The sequence below is a fragment of the Delphinus delphis genome, chromosome 21, assembly GCF_949987515.2.
Source record: "Delphinus delphis chromosome 21, mDelDel1.2, whole genome shotgun sequence".
NCBI classification, from domain to species: Eukaryota; Metazoa; Chordata; class Mammalia; order Artiodactyla; family Delphinidae; genus Delphinus; species Delphinus delphis.
This window is the reverse complement of record NC_082703.1, coordinates 14,278,844-14,300,737: the sequence shown is the minus strand read 5'-3', so window position 1 is coordinate 14,300,737 and position 21,894 is coordinate 14,278,844. Positions and strand designations below refer to the sequence as shown.

Sequence of the window (21,894 nt, the reverse complement as noted above, 5' to 3'; positions counted from 1 at the left end):
GGACGGGGGAAACCAGGCAGGAACTGGAATGGGTTTTTGTAGAGAAACACAGTGCAGAGGTGAATTTTAGGTGTCGACTGGCTGGGCCATGGGGTGCCCAGATATTTGGTCCAACCTTATTCTGGATGTTTCTGCGAAAGTGTTTTTTGGTGGAGATGAACATTTAAATTGGTGAATTTGAGTAAAGCAGATTATTTCCATAATGGGAGTGGGCCTCATCTAGTCAGTTGAAGGCCTCCATAGAACAAAAACTTGAGCTCTGGAACAAGAGGGAATTCTGCCAGCCCACTGCCTTGGGACTTGAATTGCAATTCTTCGTTGGGTCTCCAGCCTGTCAGCCTATCCTGCAGATTTTGGACTTATCAAGTGTCCGCAATTCCATGAACCAATTTCTTAAAATTTTTAAATAGTTATAGATAGATACAGATATAAATAGATACACACACATATCCTCTTGGTTTTGTTTCTCCAGAGAACCTTGACTAATGTACACAGCAAGTCAGTGGCAGAAGGAGAACAGCCATCTGAGTGGAGACAGGAGAGTCCAGTGGTTAATGGTAAAGGCCCTGGAGCCAATGAACCGCCTTCAAATTAAGGTTCTGCCAATCATCAGCTGTTTGCTCAGTCTCCTTATCTGGGGAGCAATTCTACCTACCTTACGAAAATGTGAAGGGGTAGGGCCCTGGAAACCCAGCTGCAGTTACCGTTGTAATTAATATCTGAATCTTAGTGGTACCTATTTTCTAGGTCTGCTTCCACACCACAATGGCAGAATTGAGTAAGACCTGCAAAGCTGAAAATATTCACTATCTGGCCCATGCTTGGAAAAGTTTGCTGACCTCTGAACTATGATGTGGGAAAATCTGACAGTAATACTGCACAAGTAATTTGACTAATGTTCTTTTTAATCAGAAACCACGTTCTTGCAAATCTATCTTGAAGTTGGTCTCTTTGTATTAAACTTTAAAACTTCTTAGAGGCATCAAACAGTCTTGCTAAGTCTCTGGGACGCAGGTTGTCGTGTTTGAGCAGAAATTAGCCATCCTTATGTTTTCTTGAGTAGGCTCCTTCTGAATCTATTAAAATTGCCAATATCATGTGTAACAGGCTTCTCAGAGATCTTGTTTTTGATTAGTTTGGGAATTAGTAATTTGGCCTAACCACCTTTGAGAAAAGGACAGAAATAATTACTCTAAAACTTGGAACATTTTCTGGGTTTGGGAGTGACAAGGTAGGGGATTTTGCTGGGATTATCTCATTTGAATTAGTGCCAGTCGAGGCATGCCAAGAACATTTCTCTTAAGAGCAAAAGGAAACATGTCTAGGGTGGCTGATGTTTACTAAACAATGTATATGCTGTAGGCATAGATATGCATCCACACATATGTCACAAATACACACACTCACATGTACGCATTTCAGGCACACCACTCTTCTTCCCGCTGAGATTTATTTTGTTATAATTTTTCTATTGCTTCCAAGAGACAGAGACAGCCCTGTCTTCATTCTGTGACTCTTATAGTCCTAGACTGACTACATTGGTGACCACAGTGATGATTTCAGAATAGGTTGCATTCAGCCTTGCAAGTCCTACTCAGCAACAATTTCCCATCACCCCTTTAGCAGCATTCTCACTTGTCTTTAAGTTTGTTTGCTGGGCAAATGTCCAAGCAGTGACTGGGAGAATGAATCACTGCGGGGAATGACATCATAAGGAAGATTCAGGGGGTGCTCATCCACCCAAGGGGGGTGCCTGCACACGCTGTGATGGGAACTGGGTGATGCGGATGGGGAAGACTATTTATCCTGACACAAGGGATACTTTCTGGCAGATGCGTTATCTGATTAGACTCTTAGAGGGTGAGTAATGACTATTGCCAAGAAAGTAAAGAGGAGCAGAAGGGACGAGTTTGAGTCAAAGGGTGCAGATGGTCAGAAGTCCCTAACAGTTACTCACTGGTCATCGGTTCTGCATCGCTTCCCCCTGTTTAAGTTCCTGCCTCCCCCTACTGCCCACTGCCACCCTGGATGTTTCCAGGGGAAGATGAATCAAGTCAACCCCATAACTGAGGAAGTGCCTTCTGACCTCTGGTCTCTGTGAAACTCTAACTTCTGTTTCTTCCTCTGTAACAGCGTCTCGCGGTAGGAAACACCACCATCAGTTCATTCCTGCACGGGCGCCTTGCGTGGCAGGCTTGCCCTGGGTGGGGCGGGGTGTAGCTCTTCCACAGAACACTCTTTATCTGGATTAGATGAGAGGCTTGATCTGTCATTGGTGCTGTTTAACCAAAGAACTGCCTTCAGGACTTTCCTTAGTTAGTGAAACTATTGTTGACAAACCAAAACTGCATGCAGACTCACACCCACAGTTTATTCAAGCCAGGTAATACGCTAAGTGCATCGTGAAGGTAACAGTTTCTTTCTTGTCAGAAGCCCTGGGCTCAGATATCAGTCTGGTGGTTTCATAAACATCTTCCATTAAGATTCATTGTTAGCCAAGTGTCTGCAGGATCTGATTTAAACGTGTGATAAAACACAGTGGGGCATGTGTAGTTTACACGTACATGTAATTTACGTGTATAATTTACATGTTTAATTCTTTCCTGAATTTTTTCCTCTACTGTTCACAAACTTAGACATATCTCTTTCTTGAATTAAATAGTAAGTAAGAATTTTAATAAAGCACTCCCTGAATAAAATTTTAGAAAGTCTACTGCTAACTTTGATGGTTGGAAGATGGAACTGGTATGTCAGTGTTGATATTTGCTGGTGGTCCTCATCTCGCCTACATAATACGGTTTTGTGTAGGGATGTGAGCACTGCCTTACACAGTAATATGACACGATCCTTGATATTCAGCACAATTTTGGAGCAAAAGCATGACACTAAGACCCTTCTGACAGGCTTCCACTTTGCCCTGTTCAGCATTACAATGGGGCCATTCTTTTTCCAAGATAGTCATTGAGACCAGCACTATCAGATTATGGCTTGATAGCTATTTATCACTTTGGTTTGATGTAAAAAGCAGGCATCCCTAATCACTCACAACTTAAAAAGGACACAATGTTATCAGAGAAGAAAGTTTTAAAGAAATATTTTAAACATTATTTCACAAACTTTCTAAACCCTTAAAGAAATCTGGCTTTCCATGCAAATATTTAAATAATACATGAAGCTGTTAAATTTGATGACTTTTTAAATTCCCTTCGGTTTTATGTATTTTATGTGGAGAGGGCCAGGGGACAGAAAGAATTTCACTGCTCCTTCTAGGATTTAATCACAAATACCTTGTTTTTTACTCCTGGGGAATACTATAAAGGGAAGTTGGGATGTGATCTGAAAGGCTTGGTTGATTCGATTATATCTGATGCATTTGTCAATTGATTGAAATTATCAGATTTCAGAAGTACCTAGGACAGAGGAAGCAATCTCCTGAAAGTGATAGCCCAGTGCTGGGTGACAGAGGGGATTGCACAGAGAAGACTTCTCCCTCCCCCATCTGAGTAACAGATGTTCTGTGTTCCCATCACAAGTGTCTTTTGCACATCCCTAGTCTGATATTCATATCATGAGGTTTCACGATCTGCCCATTCCATTCATCTGTTTCTTCTGGACTGTGAGCTCCTTGATACCAAGCATGTGTTCTTTATACTGTTTTCCTAAATCCTGGGCAGAGTAGATGCTCAATGAGCATTTTGGAAGGAAGGAAGGAAGATAGGAAGGAAGAGAGGAAATGAGGGAGAGAGGAAGGAAGGGAGGAAGAGGAAAAAGTTTACATATAATGTTTACAAAGATACTCAACAAAGTAGAACATGTACTTAGTTTGATGAGTCATTTGATTAATAACGAAGTATGATTTATTTAAGATTCAAATACAAGTTATAATTTAACAGGTGCTCTGGGCCTGACATAATGAAAAATAAGTGCAATACATTTTAAAGGCTTTCAAGTCTTAAGTATAAACTAAACAGATGAGATTTTTCAACCTTAAGAATTACCTGGGATATTAGCTTTGGAAAGTGTAAAAGGCAAAAAGAGGGAAATTGCTGAAATGAAGTCAGGGGGATTATTTGCATAAATATGTACAGTCACTATAAACTTCCAAAGGAATTTAAAATCACAATATAAACTTCCAAAGGAATAAAAAGGAATTGCTAAAAGAAAGCAGCTTTACTTATTGTCTTTATGTATTGAACCAAAATATTTTAGTAAGTCTTACTGTTAAGTGGTTGATTTAATTCTTTGTAAAGTTATTTTTTTAAAACCTGGATAATGTAAATATGTTGGTTAATCATTGGAGAACTCCCAGTCTTCTTCTTTGTTCCACTTCGTAAACAACCAGAAGATTGTAAATCCTTGAAGTTTCCTTGGAGTTATCTTAGGTAAAGTCCAAAGTTTAAGGTAGTGTTCCATAAAGCATAAATCTCACGACCAAAGTCCCTAAATCTCACCGCCAAAGTCCCCTAAAGCAGAGAAGGATCAAAGGACACTCAGCATTCTAGGTTAGTCCTTACTTAGCCTGCTTTCAACCTGTTTCTTTAAAGATTCATCATACTTGGTGTTTCACCCACGACCTATCCAGCTTTTCTTTAAAATATACTTTTTTTAATCTTAGAATAGTTTTACTTATTTATTTTTATTTTTTAATATTTATTTGGCTGCATCAGGTCTTAGTTGCAGTGCATGGGCTTCTCTCTAGTTGTGGTGTGCTGGCTTCAGAGCGCACGGGCTTAGTTGCCCTGTGGCATGTGGGATCTCAGTTCCCTGACCAGGGATCGAACCCGCGTCTCCTGCGTTGGAAGGTGGATTCTTAACCACTGGACCACCAGGGAAGTCCCCTAGAACAGTTTTACATTTATAGAAAAATCGCAACAATAGTACAGAGAGTTCCCATACACTCTGTATCCAGTTTCCCCTATTATTAGCATCTTACATTAGTAAGTTACATTTGTTACAATTAATGAACCAGTATTGACACATTCCTATTAACTAAAGCCATAGTTTACTCAGATTTCCTTAGTTTTAGCCTAATATTCTTTTTCTGTTCCAGGATCCTGTCCTGGGTACCACCTTTCCTTTTGCTGTCAAATTTTCTTGGGTTCCCCTTGGCTGTAACAGTTATTCAGACTTGCCTTGTCTTTGATGAACTTGACAGTTTGGAGGACTAGTGGTTAGGTATTTTGTAGAATGTCCCTCAGTTGGGATGTTTTTCTCATGATTAGATTACAGGTTTTTGGAAGGAAGACCCCAGATGAAGGGCACCTCTCAATACATCAAATCAAGAGAACATACTACCAATGTGACCTCTCAGTGTTGATGTTGACCTTGAGCTCCTGGCTGAGGTAGTAGTATCTGTCAGTTTTCTCCACTGCAGAGTTAGCTCTTTTCCTCCTGGTTCCAGACTGTCCTCTTTGGAAGGAAGTCACTAGGCACAACCCACACTTAAGAAGTGGACAGTTATCTTCCACCTCTGGGAGGGCAGAGTACAGAAATTATTTGGAATTTTTTTGCACAGCCAATTTGTCTCTTCTCCGTTTATTTATTTATTCAATCATTTATTTATATACATACTATGGGTATTTATTTTTACTTTTGGTTGTAATCCAATTCTACTTTATTTTCTTGCTCAAATTGTTCCAATTTTGGCCATTAGGAGCTCTTTTAGTTGGCTTCTGTGTCCCTTTGACATATGTCTATCATTATGGGGTTTTCTTTTTTATCACTTTTTACAAAAACCTTCCGGCACAATAAGATACTTCGGACTCAACTTTGGTGTTTCCTGCCCCAGTCCTAGCATCAACCATGTCTCCAAGGAGCCCTAGTTCCTTTTACTGGAGGATGCTATAAGAAACCAAGGTTTGAGGTCTAGGTATTCTTGGTGTTGTTGCTTCTAGGTCCTCTCAGCTGACAGAGAAAAGAAATTCATGTGTGTATATTAACTTGTATTTATATGCATGTCTATAAATATTTGTATATGTAACCAAATATTTGTATATGTAGCCATACAGACACATCTATACCTCTATTCAGCTAAACATACAGTGTTTCCAGTGTGGATCCATTAACATATGGATCATTCTAGCCTTCTCCCTTTGCTTATCTGTAAACTCTTATGCCAACAATGAGAAATCTGACTCCACTGTCGGTCATTCATTTACTTAATTGTCAATTTCCAGCATGCAGGTATAGTAAATCTGAATTGTGCATCTGTACCCCTGTGGGAAACAACTTTATCAACTCAAGCACAAAGCTTGCTTTCAGTTTCTTTTGCCTTTGGTCTTACAGACTCCACTTACTTCCAAAGTTACTAGGGTCAACACCAATTTCCCCCAAGCCCGAAACCCCTTGATGGGTTGTTTTACGCATTTACAGTATAGTTAACTTGTTTCCTCACATTCTGCATTCCATCTCTGGGATCCCCAAACTCCAGATGATTTTTTTGAATTTGCATACATTGAAGTTCATGCTTTAAACCTAATACATGAGGTTCATGTATTAAAATAACGTTTTAAATTACCTAACGTCTAGCAAAACTGATAAACTATGGCCTACCTTGTGTCAGGCCCTATAACAATGTCATTTGGTGGGGCTTTATCTTGTAGTCTCCTCGGAACAGCCCTGATGTGTCCCTGCATAATCAAGGCCCAGGCACCCCAGTCTAGGAAGCACGGACTACGGAAACTGCCTTGTGATATTTATGGCCGCGTCTCTAAAATTCTAGGATTCCTTAGATTTGTGTAACCACATTTCTCTTAGCGGTTCCAGAATCTGCAAAACACGATCTGTTTGGAGAACTGCATTTACATAAAGTTAGAATTTTTTTTCTTGTTGCTCTTTTGCTCCTAGGAAGAAAGTAATTTAAACTGCAGGGGAGAATAATAACTACTGAAGTCAATACTAGCTTTTGTCTAGAACAAATGCCATCAGCGCAACTTAAATTAGAATCCCCTTTGTCAGTCTGGGTTTGCTGAAAACAACGATTAAGTTGCTCTGCACTCACAAGCGATCTGCTGCTATATTGTTTTTTTATGGGCTTTATTTGTTGCCCCAACCACATTATCCAAACAGCATGTGCAAAATTATGCCAATGAAGGACAGGCAATGGTTGTGTGTTGCTGTTATTGTTGGGTGGGGGTGAGGGATAGGACTGGCTGGAATTAGCACATTAACAAATAAATTGTCGTCCTGAAGGACTTTCATGCTTTGTAAATCTTTCCAACTTCATTTTACCTAACTCCCAGGATGATCGTCCACCACATGATGGTATAAAGTTGTCCCCAGTGGGGAATATTTATTTCTAATGGTGCCATGACAGATTGAGGACTTGGTAGGAGCGATGCTCTGGAGTTGTATGATTGAGCTGAAAAGTTTAAGAAAAGTATACTTAAAATCGTAACATTTATGTAGTAAGGCACTGGACTGTATCTTTTGTTTGTTTGTTTAAGCTACTATTTTTTAAACATCTTTATTGGAGTATAATTGCTTTACAATTGTGTGTTAGTTTCTGCTTTATAACGAAGTGAATCAGTTATACATATGTTCCCATATCTCTTCCCTCTTGCTGGATTGTATCTTTTGATGTGCTGCCCCACTGAGAGATTGCAAGCATCCCTGGGGGTGGAGCCTCCCCTGTGGTAGGAGGGACTGCTGGGTGGGACTTTTCTGCATGTTAGTTATAGATCAAACAGCCACCTGTTGTGCAATGGGAAACTTGGAACCCAGAGAAGGAATCTAAAAGCAGATGCTTCAGGTTGAGATGTCCTTTGGCGCTTAGCAATGTCGATTAGGTATAATAACAGAACTCCACCTCTGAAGAGATAGAAAAAGGTTTCCCCCAAACTTTCCAGAATATTATTTTTGTTCACAGAAGCTAAGCATACTTTGTCATCCAAATACTTGGTTTTGAATGACTGGGAGGAAGAACCAGCTTAGTCAGGAAGGACAAGCTTACCTGAACTGTTCACTTCAGGCTGGAGGAAGGGCTGAGAAAAGGAGTGGCTGGGCTGGGTCATGCAGCCTGGACTGTTGTCACGGCCCCCACGAGTGGTGATTTCAGGTGAAATGTGCCTGACATTGGGAGGGTTCTCAGGACTCCCATGATCGCCATGCCCGAGCTCTGAGGGTCAGACTCTACCTGCTTAAGACAAGGGTGGGATTTCACCCAAAGGGAAGAAGTAATGATCTCTTATCCCAGAGGAAGAGGAGGCTCGGTTTGGACCAGGCTGAGAAGATTCTTCTCTTTTTTCTGGGAACCAAGTTGGGCGTGGACTCTGAACTGCGGAGGTGGGGACGGTGCCAGGGGAGGCCCATGGAACCTAGACCGGGGTGCAGAGGTTGAGTCTGAGCCTGAAATCCTGACAGTATCCAACTCTAGAAGCAGTTATGAATTTCACCGAGCTTATGGCCAAGTCTTCTATAAGGTTTTATGAAAACCCTGATCTCAGATGTACTATGTACAGATGTATTGCAGGGGGTTAAGGAGAATCAGACCCCCTCTTGGAGGCTGGAGAAAAGGATGCTATGAGGACAGAGATGCATGGCCCAGTAGAGTTGCACTCTTATATAAGAAGCAGCAGCAGAAGGCTGCAGGCCAAAAAGCATGAAAAAAGCAACCCCCCAAAACTTACCCCTGAGAACATATGTGATGGCACCTTGAGAAACCTCAGATTAGCTGGGAGGCATGGGGTGAGGGTGTATGTGGGTGTTGGGGAGTGGGGGCTACATCTGAGTAACTAAATCAGGAGGGGCTCATGCAGTAATGTCTTGGGAGGGCAAAGATGGGAACCTAATTTCAGTTCAAGGTCACAGTTTGGAAATGTGAAGGACACAGAAGTCCCACTTAATTTTCTTCAGCTCCTAAGCATGTTTCTATGAATTTTATCCCATGAAAGGAATGCTACTGCACATCAGAAACAAATTCAGTGGCTAATTTGAAAAAGCAGTTATTTAAAAATAGAACAATATTTCAAACATTTTAAGCTAACAGCAGCACATGGGAGTCACATTGCCCCCTTTCTCTTCTTCCCATAACTCCGACGTATGTGCTTTCTTGTGCACACAAGTTCACTCTTCTCTCTCAAACATCCTTAGCACAAGTGGAGTACTTATGTTCTTTACAATCCTAAAACCTTCGATTATAACCCACGCTAACGTAACAAAGGTAATAAAATGTGGAAGCTTGCCAAACATTTGTAGAGTACTGTGCCATTCACAAAGCACTTCAAAAATATTTGATCTCATTGGAATAACACTTTCTTGCCAGCGTAGCTGTGTAGGTTTCTTTCCATTTTCTTTTATTTTATTATTTTTATTTATTTATTTATGTATGTATGTATGTATGTGTAAGCAAGAACTCATTTTTAAAGACTGGGCAGACATGAGCTCCCACTAGCTTTCTAGATTCAGCACACAGGAAAACAACGTTCAGTTTCCTTTTTTGGTATCACATGCTCGATCTCTAAACAGATACATGAAGTGGGTCTCTAAACTGTGAGTGGAAGTAAGCTAATCATTGACATTCCAGACACTTTGCTACTTGACACACTTAAACAAAAAATGGCCAGCCGCTCTGCAAACTAAGTTTCTACTCTGGAGAAAAATGATCCCCTTAAGGGGCCCACACAGCTCTGCTGAGGTTCCTGGTAGACTGTGACCTGTCTGCTTGTTTTTTTTTCCAGCATCCCTTGGAGTACCCCGCTCAGAGACTGGCACAAAGGGAGTGGGTATCGTTGTTGAACAGGAAAAAATAAGGTAATTGCCACCAAAGGAACACTCCCTCAGTCCCAAGCCTTTGCTAATAAGTGCCAGATTGAATCCTCTTAACTACCATGTGATGTATTGATTATAATCCTATTTCACAGATGAAGAAACTGAGGCTGTGATAATGTGATATAATAAGAAATATATATTTGGTCTTTGTCCTCGGTTCCTGGCACAGAGATCCTACAATCCTTGTAATTTCCTGAGCAATAGGGGTGATAAAGAGCATATTTTGTTATCATATTTGTTGTAGTCCTCAATTCCTGACTCAAGGGCTTCTAAGCTTTTGGGATCTCTGGAGTGATAAGAATGTCATTCTTATGCTAATGAGATGACTGGTGGCTGGGGTCCTCTAAAGAGCCTCAGGATGGGGGCTGGTCACTGGAAAGACCACAATGAGAGGATCGGAACTTTCATCCCCACCCCCTGACTTCCGGGTGGAGGGGAGGAGCTGGAGACTGAGGTAATCACCAATGGCCGCGATTTAATCAATCATGCCTATGTAATGAAACCTCCATAAAAAGCCCTAAACTGCTTGGGGGCGGGGGTTTGGGGTGATTTAAAGAGCTCCTGGTTGGTAAACCGACTGAGGTGCCGGGAGGGTGGTATGCCCACATACCTTGTCCTGTGCATCTCGTCCACTGACTGTTCTAAGTTGTATCCTTTATAAGAAGCTGGTAATAATAAGTAAAGCTTCTTCCTGAGTTCTGTGAGCTGATCTAGCAAATTACCAAACCCGAGGAGAGGATGCTGGGAATCCCCGATTTACAGCCGGTGGGTCAGAAGTATGGGAGGTCCAGAACTTACACTGGGTGTCTGAAGTTTTGTGGGACTGAACCCTCAGCTTGTGGGATCCCATGCTAACTCTGAGAAGCTAGTATCATAACTGAGTTAAATTGTAGGACACAGTTGGTGTCCAGAGACTTGGAGAATTGCTTGGTGCGGAAAACCCACACTTGGATATCACAACTGTTATGAGTAAAAATGGTTTATAGAGGCTCAGAGAGATTAACTTGTCTAACTCCACACAGCCTAAGAGTGTAAAAGCTGGTATTTGAACCGAATTCCTCAGATTTTAATTCCGTAATACCATGTTGTCTACTGTTTTATCTGTTTAACTTCTGGAACATTCTTATTAATCCTGGTGCTGATAAAAAATGTATTTCATGAGAAACCCACAGTGGCACTTCAAAATGAATTTTTGTAATCTTTACGAGAGAAAAACAAAGCATAAATACACCACTGAATGTCACAGTGAGTGGCTGAAGTGCTACGTCTGGAAATTAAGTCTCTGGTCCCAGGTTCACTATGGACTAAAAATATTAATTCTGATAAAATAGGTGGTTTCTCACTTTTGCTTATTTTGTTTTACTCTTTCAAAACATAAGCAACTCATTATCTGTGTTTTTGCTTATGAGATAATATTAAACTTCAGGAAACCACATTGTTCACTTCAGTGGAACCAGCTGGGGAAAAGGCATGATAAAAATTAGAAGGATCACTCCCGCTAACAATAATTCCACCACCAGCAGCAAAACCAACAGCATAATCATCACCACTACCCTACCACCAGTAAGACGACCACCACCACCATCACCATCAGCATTAGGTTTTCTTGGGACAAGACAGAAGGTGTCGATTTCTCTTCCTTATGTGGATATCACATTTATGACTTCCCTTTCACTAAAAAGTTATGTCCCACCACTATCCAAGCCTATTCAGACTTCAAACATTGAAACATGGTTTTGACAGGATACAGAGTTTTAGTAAGTAAAAACAAAGAACTGAGCCACGTTAATGGCAGGGGTAGTTTACAAACTCTTTTTGATCAGTCAGATTTTTTTCATCATTTATATAGAAGTGGTCAATTTTCAAAAATGTCTTTGAAGTAAGTTTGAATATACGCTTTTTCTGACTTACCCCCACACCTCCGAAAACATGTGCACGCACATACACACACACTCGCTCACACACTCAGACACACTCAGACACACACACTCACATGATTCTATAATAACATTTAGCTCTTCCTTATGAATTTATGTTATACGGATACAAATGTCTCTCTCACTACTTGTCTTTCGAGGCCCTAGATTAACACACTGTATGACTAATAAACTGGGGATCAGACTTCGCTCTCTGCACAGCGTAGTTTCTAATCTATAGTGACCTGTGTTATGAGCACAATCCCTATGTTTAAAATCTGTAACAAGTAGATAATGACTAAGATTAATTTTCTTAATCAACCAGTTAGATTTTGAGCACACAAACAGATATTTTCCTTTTCTAGATATCAGTATAAAATCTATTAAGAATCCATCTGAAACTGTTCTCAAAGTCTATGACATCTCTTATTTTATGATGGTAAACTCTCCCTATTCAGAATGGATTTGTTTTGAAAAAGGCCTCATTCAGAGGCAGGCTGTTGAGTAAAGGGAATAATCAAACTGAGTATGAAACTGTTTGTGTTTTGGTTAAAAACAAGCTTTTACTAAAATGTAATACAGTGATTCTGAGTGGGTAAGTAAAAATTCTGGGGATGGTGTATGTGTTGGTTATTTTGAAAATGCATTCTGAGATGGCAGATTGAAAAAGAAAATCCTTGATTTCATTAAATAAACAGTAAAAAACATTGCAACTTAAGTTTAAACTTTCTGGGATGGCATGATAAGTGTGGTGGGGTTTAGGACAGAGGATAGCTGACGGTCTTAAAAAATTTTTTTCACATGTCAAAAAGATGTATGAAAGGTTAAAAAACGTTGTAAGAAGACTTTTTTCTTGTGCGGCTTCTAACTTGATTTTTAAAGAAATTCACAAAATAGAACTCCAGAAATATTTTGAGAAATGGCCTCTGCAATGAAATAGAGGTATAGTCTCAGGGCGACTGTTTTGAAGGTTAATGCTCATTTTAATATTAAAGTTCTAGTATACTCACTTAAAAAAATAGATTAGGGGCTTCCCTGGTGGCACAGTGGTTGAGAGTCTGCCTGCCGATGCAGGGGACACGGGTTCGTGCCCCGGTCTGGGAAGATCCCACATGCCGCGGAGCGGCTGGGCCCGTGAGCCATGGCCGCTGAGCCTGCACATCCGGAGCCTGTGCTCCGCAACGGGAGAGGCCACAAGAGTGAGAGGCCCGTGTACCGCAAAAAAAAAAAAAAAAAAGGAAGACACATATGCTGGCTCCTACTCTGTAGTTTCTCTACTGTCTAATCTGAGAGGCAGGATGGGCAGCCAGGTGCCCAGACACATATGGGCACCCAGGTGTGATGTGTTACCACACCCCAAACGGAAAGAGCAATATATTTCCTGCTCAGCACAACTCCCCTATTCTGGACGTACAGGTTTCACCAATGTCCAATTTCTTAGACAAGAAAATAGCTGGTCCAATGTAGGTTCACGAGTGATCAGTGTTTCTAAAATCTAAGACCCTTTGTTTCAGCCCCGTGTGGCAGTCTTGCATCCCCCCAGGCAGCTGTGCATTCATGGGAATCCACTGAAGTCATTTGTCGGGAAGGAATTCCCTGATTGGGCTTGGGACATGATGCAGCTATTTTTAGGGTTTCAGCTGGTGTCCTTACCAGTTCCACATGATCTAGAAGTTGCTCCACTTCCTTCTATTGAGATAATTTGGGAAATGAGTGTTAGATGGAATTTCAGTCTCTGCATCTATCATTACTGATGTTTTAAAATAAACAAGTTCTTAGAATTCTTTCCACCAACCGGAAAAAATCTAGTTGCCGCTTCAGGTTTGAGTGCCTTAGGAAATTATGGGAAAAATCAGCTAAAGCGAGTTGCGAATCTTGGGCCTCTGTCACTATACGAGTAAGTCAAAGAAGGAGCCTCGCTTGGGACCAGCTTGCCGGGTAATTTTCACACTGGACTCTGCTGAGCATCACTGTAAAGGATGACAGATTGTGAGATGGTAGGGCAGGGTCACATCCTCTACATCCCCTGGGGTGCTTGTTAAGACTCTCAGACTCCACCCAGATCTTCTGATCAGACTCCTCAGGAGTTAAACCCAATAACTTGCATTTCTTATGGACTCCCAGGTGACTCTTAAACACACGCAAAAGCTTCAGAACCACTGCCGACTGTCCATAGATTTAGGAGCTGGAAATTGGGGTCTGGGCTGCCCCCATCCCCATTCTACATTCATCTACTTTACACATGGGAAGAAACACTTCTGTGGCCAAAAAATTTTAAAAGTTAGAAATAACTATTCCAGTGTAAACATCTGAAAAAGACCTTCTCATGCTTATTTTCACTGATGATTTCTTTCTAGTTAGAATACAAATGAATGCATAAGAAAGTGATTTTGTCCAGAAAACGTCAGGATATAGAAAGCCACTTACTTCATTCATCTACCACAAGGACCCAGTTCTGCATCTCCAGCTGCAACTGATCTGTAGGATTCGGGAGACTCCCAGGAGTGTTGGGCCAGGGTGTCTGGGATTAATGGCCGGCCACCATTGCACATCCAGGACCCTACTCCCCCGTCCACTTCTCAGATTTGGCCTTCAGCCCAAGAGCTCCTCATTGCAAAGTTTAAGAATGTGACATATACAAGCATGATCACAGAATGCATTCCATATGCTGGCTTTTGGGTCACACAGAATGAAGACATTAAGAACATGTTAATATGGCTGCTTGTAAGACAATTTTGTGGTTTTTGCTGTCCTAAATACCTGAAATAAGTCTTTCTTATTGTGTCAAATTTAACAAGAAATCTAGAAGATGAAAGGAAGTAGTGGAACTAAAACTTCCAAATTTTAACTCATATAATATACCATTGAGTTTCACATGTTATGAAAACTTATTACTATGACTCAGATAAGTTTCGTAGGGTAAAAACTTCAAATCCATAAAAATACAGTACATAGTAACTCACAAATGTTAATTAATTTATTAAGCATCTATTATATACAAAGCTCCATTCTATATATTTTGTGAGAACTACAAAGGGGATAATATATTGATTCAGGCTTTCAAGGAATGTACAATTGAACAGAGTGTAAAGGAGAGGAGTAATGCTCATATAAGACTCTGTAGCAAATGCAAGGATTAGAGCTCTGTCGTTATATATGAGAGAAGGGGAGGTCTGAGTGCTTCTTTGAAGCTGTTGTACTTTCACAAAGGTATACTTTTTAAAGATGGTACCTTTTGCCATGGATTCTTTGCTGTATTTGTGTGTGTGTGTGTGTGTGTGTGCGCGCGTGTGTGTCTGCCTTCCTCTGAGTATTTATTTCTGTATGTTTTGGCTTTTATTTTACAGGTTATTAAAAGAGTACATATGCACTAGAATATTAAAAAGTTAACCTAGAGGCAATTACTATTGTCAGTTTCCTATATATCTTTTAGAGATATCCTATGAAATTATAAGCATAATGTATGTACATATTCTTTTCTAATCCCTCCTTTTTAAAAAGCAATAAATATTAGCACATGATATACACCATTTTTGCTTTTACCTTGGAGATTATTTCCAAGAAATACATATATAGTTATTGCACTTTAAAAATGGCTGCAGGCTTCCCTGGTGGCGCAGTGGTTGAGAGTCCGCCTGCCGATGCAGGGGACCCGGGTTCGTACCCTGGTCCGGGAGGATCCCACGTGCCGCGGAGCGGCTGGGCCCGTGGGCCATGGCCGCTGAGCCTGCGCGTCCGGAGCCTGCACTCCGCAATGGGAGAGACCACAGCACTGAGAGGCCCGCGTACCGCAATAAATAAATAAATAAATAAAAATTAAAATGGCTGCAGAGTATTGTATTATCTGAATTGTATTCATAGTATTCTATTATCCATAATTATTTTAACTAATTCTCTATAATAGTCATTTATAAAGTTTCCAGTTTGTTGCTGTTTCAAAAATTTCTAGAAGTAGGATTGTGGAATATATGCACTGTATGCATATATGGTTACCTTGGAAATTTTTAATATGAATGTAAAGTCTAAAGTTAATGAATACCTTTACCACCCACCCAAACAATTCAATGTATAAACACTTTAACTCCAATCACCTCCTCCTTACTTCTATACCATTGCTGTATTTTAGTTTTATCATTTTTGTTTAACTCTGAAAGTATATTATTATTGTTGTTTGCCACATTAAAAGTTTGTTTATGTATGCCCACAATTTTACATATTTCTTTACTCACCATTCTTTCTTTCATCCCAGACCTTTCGTCTAGGATTAGTTTCTTTCTATGTGAAATGCTTATTTGGAAGTTCTTAAAGCCAGGGTCTGTTAGTTGGAAACTTTATTAGTTTTTATTTACCATAAAATATCTTTATTTCATCGTCATATTTGAATGATTTGTGGGTATAAAATTTTAGTTTTTGAGTTATCTTTTTCTCAGCATATTGAAAATATTATTCCACTATCTTCTGATTTTCATTATTGCTGCTAAGAAGTCAGCTGCCAGTATAATTGTTACCCCTTTGCAGATGATTCTTCTTTTCTGGCTGCTTTTAAGATCCTCTTATTATGTTTTTTCTACAGTTTGATTATGATGTGTATAGTTGTGGATCTTAAAAAACTTAATTTTCTTTGAAAGATTCATCTTTCAAATATGAGAATTTGAATCTTTTGACAGTAACAGAAAATTCGTAGCCATTTTCATTTTGAATATTGCCTCTTCTCCATTCTCTTTATTACATCCCTCTGAAAATCTGATTGTGATTTTGGGATTCTGAAACTCACTCTATGCTACAAGATTCTTAATATCTTTCTAATTTTCAGCACTTCATTTTCTCTCTCTGCTGCATTAGTGTAATTTCTGCTGAACCATTTTCCATTTCAGTGAATCAGTCTTAAACTGTGCCTGTTGTGTAGCCTGAAAATTGAGCTTTGACTTTCAATCACTATATTTTTGTTTTTAGACATTCTTTTGGATTCTTTTTGAATTTTCTTGATGGGTTTTATAATCTCTCATTCATGACTCCTGTTTATGTGTTTGTTGTAGTGCTGACTATGGACTCATGTTCCTTGGAACTTTATCTGTAGTAGTCTTTGAAGCCTTAGTTGAAAGTAATTTCCTTCAAAGATAATATGCATTTACTTCTACCTTGTAGAGCAGGGCACTACCCACTAGGGGCTATTTTAAAATCAGTTCTAGATTTGAAGTAGTGTGAATTTGGGCTGAATATTCCCATGAAAACTAGATTATGGTTATGAATTCTCAGGGGAGAGATTTTTCCCTTCAACCCAGCTCCAAGGTTGAGAGACACAAGCACTTTTTAATGGTCCCTTCTGTGGGTTCTTAGGTTTGTCTGCTGTTCCTAGATTACTCATGGGTCTTCCTTTCAGACTCCCCGCTTTGGTTGCACATGAGGATTTGTCTTATGCCTCACAGTTTGCACAGTTGTCAAAAACAGAAGCTCAAAATAATCATGATTTAAAAGATTTCCCCAGAGCAAAAGCCAGATTCAGTGCTTAGTTACCTATATATATTTCTCCTTTTAATTAACTTTTACCCTCCATTGATTTTCTTTTCTCCCTTATTCATGAGTGCATTTATAAAGAGGTTTATTTTTTTAAATAAAAGCAGCATCTATCTTTGTTGTTTTCAGTGGAAGAGCAGATCAGGCTATCGCTCTAAAATTATGTCAAGAAACAGCAGCCCATAAAATTCTCAAGAGCTGAGCTTCAGTTCCTTCCCACAGACACTTCAATTCTTGTCTCTCTGAGGCATACACTAAGATCACGATAATGGGGGCAGTTACAGTGCAGTGCAGTGGGGATGCTGGTGCCTTTGATGGAAAAGTGAGGGCTTTCACTTCTGCTGTAGCAGCAGGACTGCACTGGCACTACATTCTTCTGCTCACCCAGGTCAGGGGGATGTTGTGTGAGTTCCTCTTACATCCAAACATTTCTGGCACCGCCAAAGTTTCTCACCTGATACTAATTGTATGACCAACTTTGAAGAAAGTATTAACCTCAAGTTGAAAGCTATATCTATCTGTGTTTATGGCACTGGGGTTACAGGAATAATCTGGTGAGTTTTCCGAGAGTGGATTTGTCTGCTCCTGTTGCCATAACAAAATACCACAGACCGGGTGGCTTGAACAACAGAAATTTATTTTCTTGTGGTTCTGGAGGCTGGAAGTCCTAGATCAAGGTCTGGCAGGGTTGGTTCCTGGTGAGAACTCTCTTCCCGGCTTGCAGATGGATGTCATCTTGCTGTGTGCTCACATGGTCTTTCTGAGGTGCAGGCTTGGGGGAAGAGAGAGATAGAGAGAGGGAGATTGAGGGGGAGAGAGAGAGGGCTCTCTTCTGTCTCTTCTTATAAGGGCACCAAACCTATCTAATCCAATTGGATTAGGGATCCACAGTTACGACCTCATTTAACCTTAATTACTTCCTTAGAGGCCCAACTCCAAATACAGCCACTCTGGGGGGTTAGGGCTTCACCATATGAAATTGGGGGGGGGCGGACACAAACATTCAGTTTGTGAATGAACTCACCTATACGAATGTCAGGTGTTAGGGGACTATTACAGGTTACAATCCGAGGCAGTGACAGCCAGTTTTAGCCCTTGGAAGGCTTTGCTCTGATGTTTACCTGCTTGGTGATACACTAGGCCTGTGTTTCAAAGCAGGGTGTTTAAATCTCAAAGGGGTAGACAGTGCATTAGGAGAAAGGATAAAATATTAGAGCCCTATTTATAATTATTTCATCTTATCATTTTACAATTTGTTTTTGTGTTTTATATATATATGGAAAGTATTTTACTACACTTATACATGTATGTAGTTTATATAATCATAAATGTACTCATAACAAGGAACATGTCTAGAATAATTACTGAGGGGTAGGGAATCACAAAGTCCCAGGGATCACTTGCAAGGAAGGAAGATGGCCCTTTTCAAGGTATAGGAATCCATGAACACAGTTAAGATATAAAACTCGATAATAAGAATAGATCACAAGAAAAAACCGTCAGAGAAGTAGAGACTGTTGATAGAAGGAACGAGAAGGATAAACCATGCCACCCCAACCCAGGAGGAAAGGAAAAGAAAAATGAGAATGAAGAAAGTATTGTTATTATTTCCCAGTAGCTTTTAGTTGTCTCTGCTGTGTTTGCCCTACTGATTCTTTTGTTGTTGTTGTTAAAGATTTTTCTCTTTTTTAAAAAATTAATTAAGTTTTGGCTGTGTTGGGTCTTCTTTGCTGCGCGCGGGCTTTCTCTAGTTGCCGTGAGCGGGGGGCTGCTCTTCGTTTGTGGTGTGTGGGCTTCTCATTGCAGTGGCTTCTCTTGTTGCGGAGCTCAGGCTCTAGGCGCGTGGGCTTCAGTAGTTGTGGGACATGGGCTCAGTAGTTGTGGCTCACGGGCTCTAGAGCACAGGCTCAGTAGTTGTGGCGCACGGGCTTAGTTGCTCCGCGGCATGTGGGATCTTTCCGGACCAGGGCTCTAACCCGTGTCCCCTGCATTGGCAGGCGGATTCTTAACCACTGCACCGCCACGGAAGTCCTGCCCTACTGATTCTTAATAATCCCATTGGTGGCGTGACTCCAGCTAACCACAAGTGATAATCATATAAGTGTTTGCTCTCACAGAGTGCCATGATTTCTTGCAGAGGGCTCTGAGCTGCTCACAGAGTTTATCCTGAACCATCTCTCTGTTTCCTTCATAGAAAGAATAACGTTTGGCCTTGACCCAAACATCCTCTCTGCTGATTAATCCGAGAATTGAAAAGCAGAGTTAACTGCACTTCACCAGTACTCTTGAGGTGCAGGAAAACACATTAAATTGTTTTCTTTGAGAAGGTATTTTAAAACTTGATGTGTTGGATTCCCTTCTGAAAAGGGAAAAACCAGTCAGGGGATTGGCTACCCTTCAGTAATGGGTGAGAAGGAGTCCTCTTTGGGGTTATAAAGAGGCCCAGAGCTTCGGTCCTTTCCTATCTGGCCCCCACAAGGATGTAGAGTTCTATGTGCAGCCCCCAAATTGCCTGAAAATCAGAGCGGCCGCTTCTACTCAGATCCCAGTCAGTGCTTGTCTCTCGGAGGCAAAAACACAGGCATCCATGCACAAAGAACAAATGTCCTTGTTGGCAACAGGCATTTGCAGAGAATCTGGGCTGGATAAAGGGGAGGGGAAGATTTTCCGTGTCTCATGATACACAGAGAGTCAGTGTGCATGCCCGGGGCCAGCGTGGAGGCAGGATGGGTCTAACTCAATGAGTTTATTCTCTGCTAGGTGTTGAAGGTACAGAAACACATAATGCAGTTTCCCTTCCAGGAACAGTTCACACATAGTACAGGGCTCAGTAATTTGCCTAAAATTTTATGCCAAATTATGTGTTCATTTGGATACAAGCATTTGTTTTTTCTGGGGATGTACTTCATAGATTGTAAAAAGGTCTGTAACCCCCCAAAATGTTAAGAATGTTTGTTCTACACAAATGCTTTTTCTTGGGCATCTTTTCATTCAAAAGGGATGTTAGTTCTTAGAATTAGATAGAAGCATCCAGGGCACACAGAGGGAGATATATAGAGTTGGCAACACCTTTTCAGAGGTCCGGTCCTCTAACTCTTACCCTGCTGCTGAAGGGCCTGATAAAACGCTTCCAGGCAGATTGAGCTGGTGGCATTGGTGGTGGCAGTGGTGGTGGGAGATTCTGTTTTTTAAGGACTTCTAGGCTTTTATCTTTTTTTGACATTCACATGGATGACGGATAGATTTCTCATCAAGATCAAAATTTGTTAAATCCCAGCATAAGCACTTTGAGTAGAAGGAGAAGTTTCCATCATAATATTTTTAAACTTTTCTTTTCCTATACATCTTCAAGGAAGACAGATCTATAACAAAAGTAATGTGTGTGGCAGGGTGTTTGTTGGTTAGTGAGAAGCTGTCATTTTAGTGGTTAAGGGCACAGACCCTGGAGCCAGGCTGCCTGGGTTCAAGTCCCAGCTCCTCCAATTTGTCACTACTTAATCTCAGTTTCCTCGTCTGCAAAATGGGAATAGTAACAGTATCTGCCTCGTTGGGTGGCAATGATTTGATGAGCTAATGTATGTGAAGACCTTAGAACAGTGCCTGATTGCTTATAAATGCTACCTTAGCACATTCTTAATGATACCTCCCCCTCCAATCCCTCTAGACCCTACCTCTGCTCTCCATTCAGTAACTAGATGGTGGTAGGTGATCACTCTCATAGGGAAGCAATGTGAAAGCAAAGATCAGAGGAAAAAGTCTCCTCATGGCCTTTGAGTTTCAGAAGAATAGGCTTTGAGGAAATGGAAACAGGACAGAGGTAACAGACTATCAATCTCAGATGAGTAGTCGGAAGGGCCCTCCCTTCACCCTCACATACACACTGGCTAGAAAAGGATGCCACAGGCTGGAAGGAGAGTGAATTGGATCGGGGAGTTATGAGACCTTAGAGGCTGGGAGGTCCCTAAGGAGGCCGTGAGCCCTGGTTCCACGTCAAGCGTGAGGGATGCTGGAACCTAAAACCAACCCAACAAAAAGAGAACAGAGGGCTTCCCTGGTGGCGCAGTGGTTGAGAGTCCGCCTGCCGATGCAGGGAACACGGGTTCGTGCCCCGGTCCGGGAAGATCCCACATGCCGCGGAGCGGCTGGGCCCGTGAGCCATGGCCGCTGAGCCTGCGCGTCCGGAGCCTGTGCTCCGCAACGGGAGAGGCCACAGCAGTGAGAGGCCCGCGTACCGCAAAAAAAAAAAGAGAACAGAGTGAGCCCACGTCCTGTTTCTTTAATGTTCTGGGGAAGTGACAATGACTCTACTTGGCAGATGTGGCCTTATAGAGTTCTCCGGGCCCCATCATGACCCCAACATGATTTCTTGGTCCCCAAGCGTGGCAGAGTACGGGAATGAGGCAGCCCCAGCGACCACCCGGGCGGACAGTGTGTGACATGAGATGGTGCTTCCCAGCAGGAACCAGGATGAATAGACGACACTGAGGATGAAGACCAGGTCTGCCCTCACCCCGACACCACGTTAACCCCCTGGAGCTCAGATGCCACACTCGGGAAAACAGAGGGGAGACTCACCCCGCCATCTCAGGAAAAAAATGGAACTTGAAATAAAAATTAAATCGAGTTATGAAAAATTCAAGATTGCTTTTCAGCACATTTGAATTTGCAGAGACTTATACCTACTCTACCTATTCCT

At 41.2% G+C, this 21,894-nt stretch overlaps 1 long non-coding RNA gene across 1 annotated transcript in view; it reads left to right on the top strand.

The window, feature by feature from the left end:
- Positions 1-21,675, top strand: part of LOC132417525 (uncharacterized) — a 40,223-nt gene extending 18,548 nt beyond the window's left edge. The window contains exon 3 of the long non-coding RNA XR_009517867.1: positions 21,577-21,675. This is a non-coding gene — a long non-coding RNA (uncharacterized lncRNA). The remainder of the gene's footprint in view (positions 1-21,576) is intronic.
- Positions 21,676-21,894: the final 219 nt, after the last annotated feature.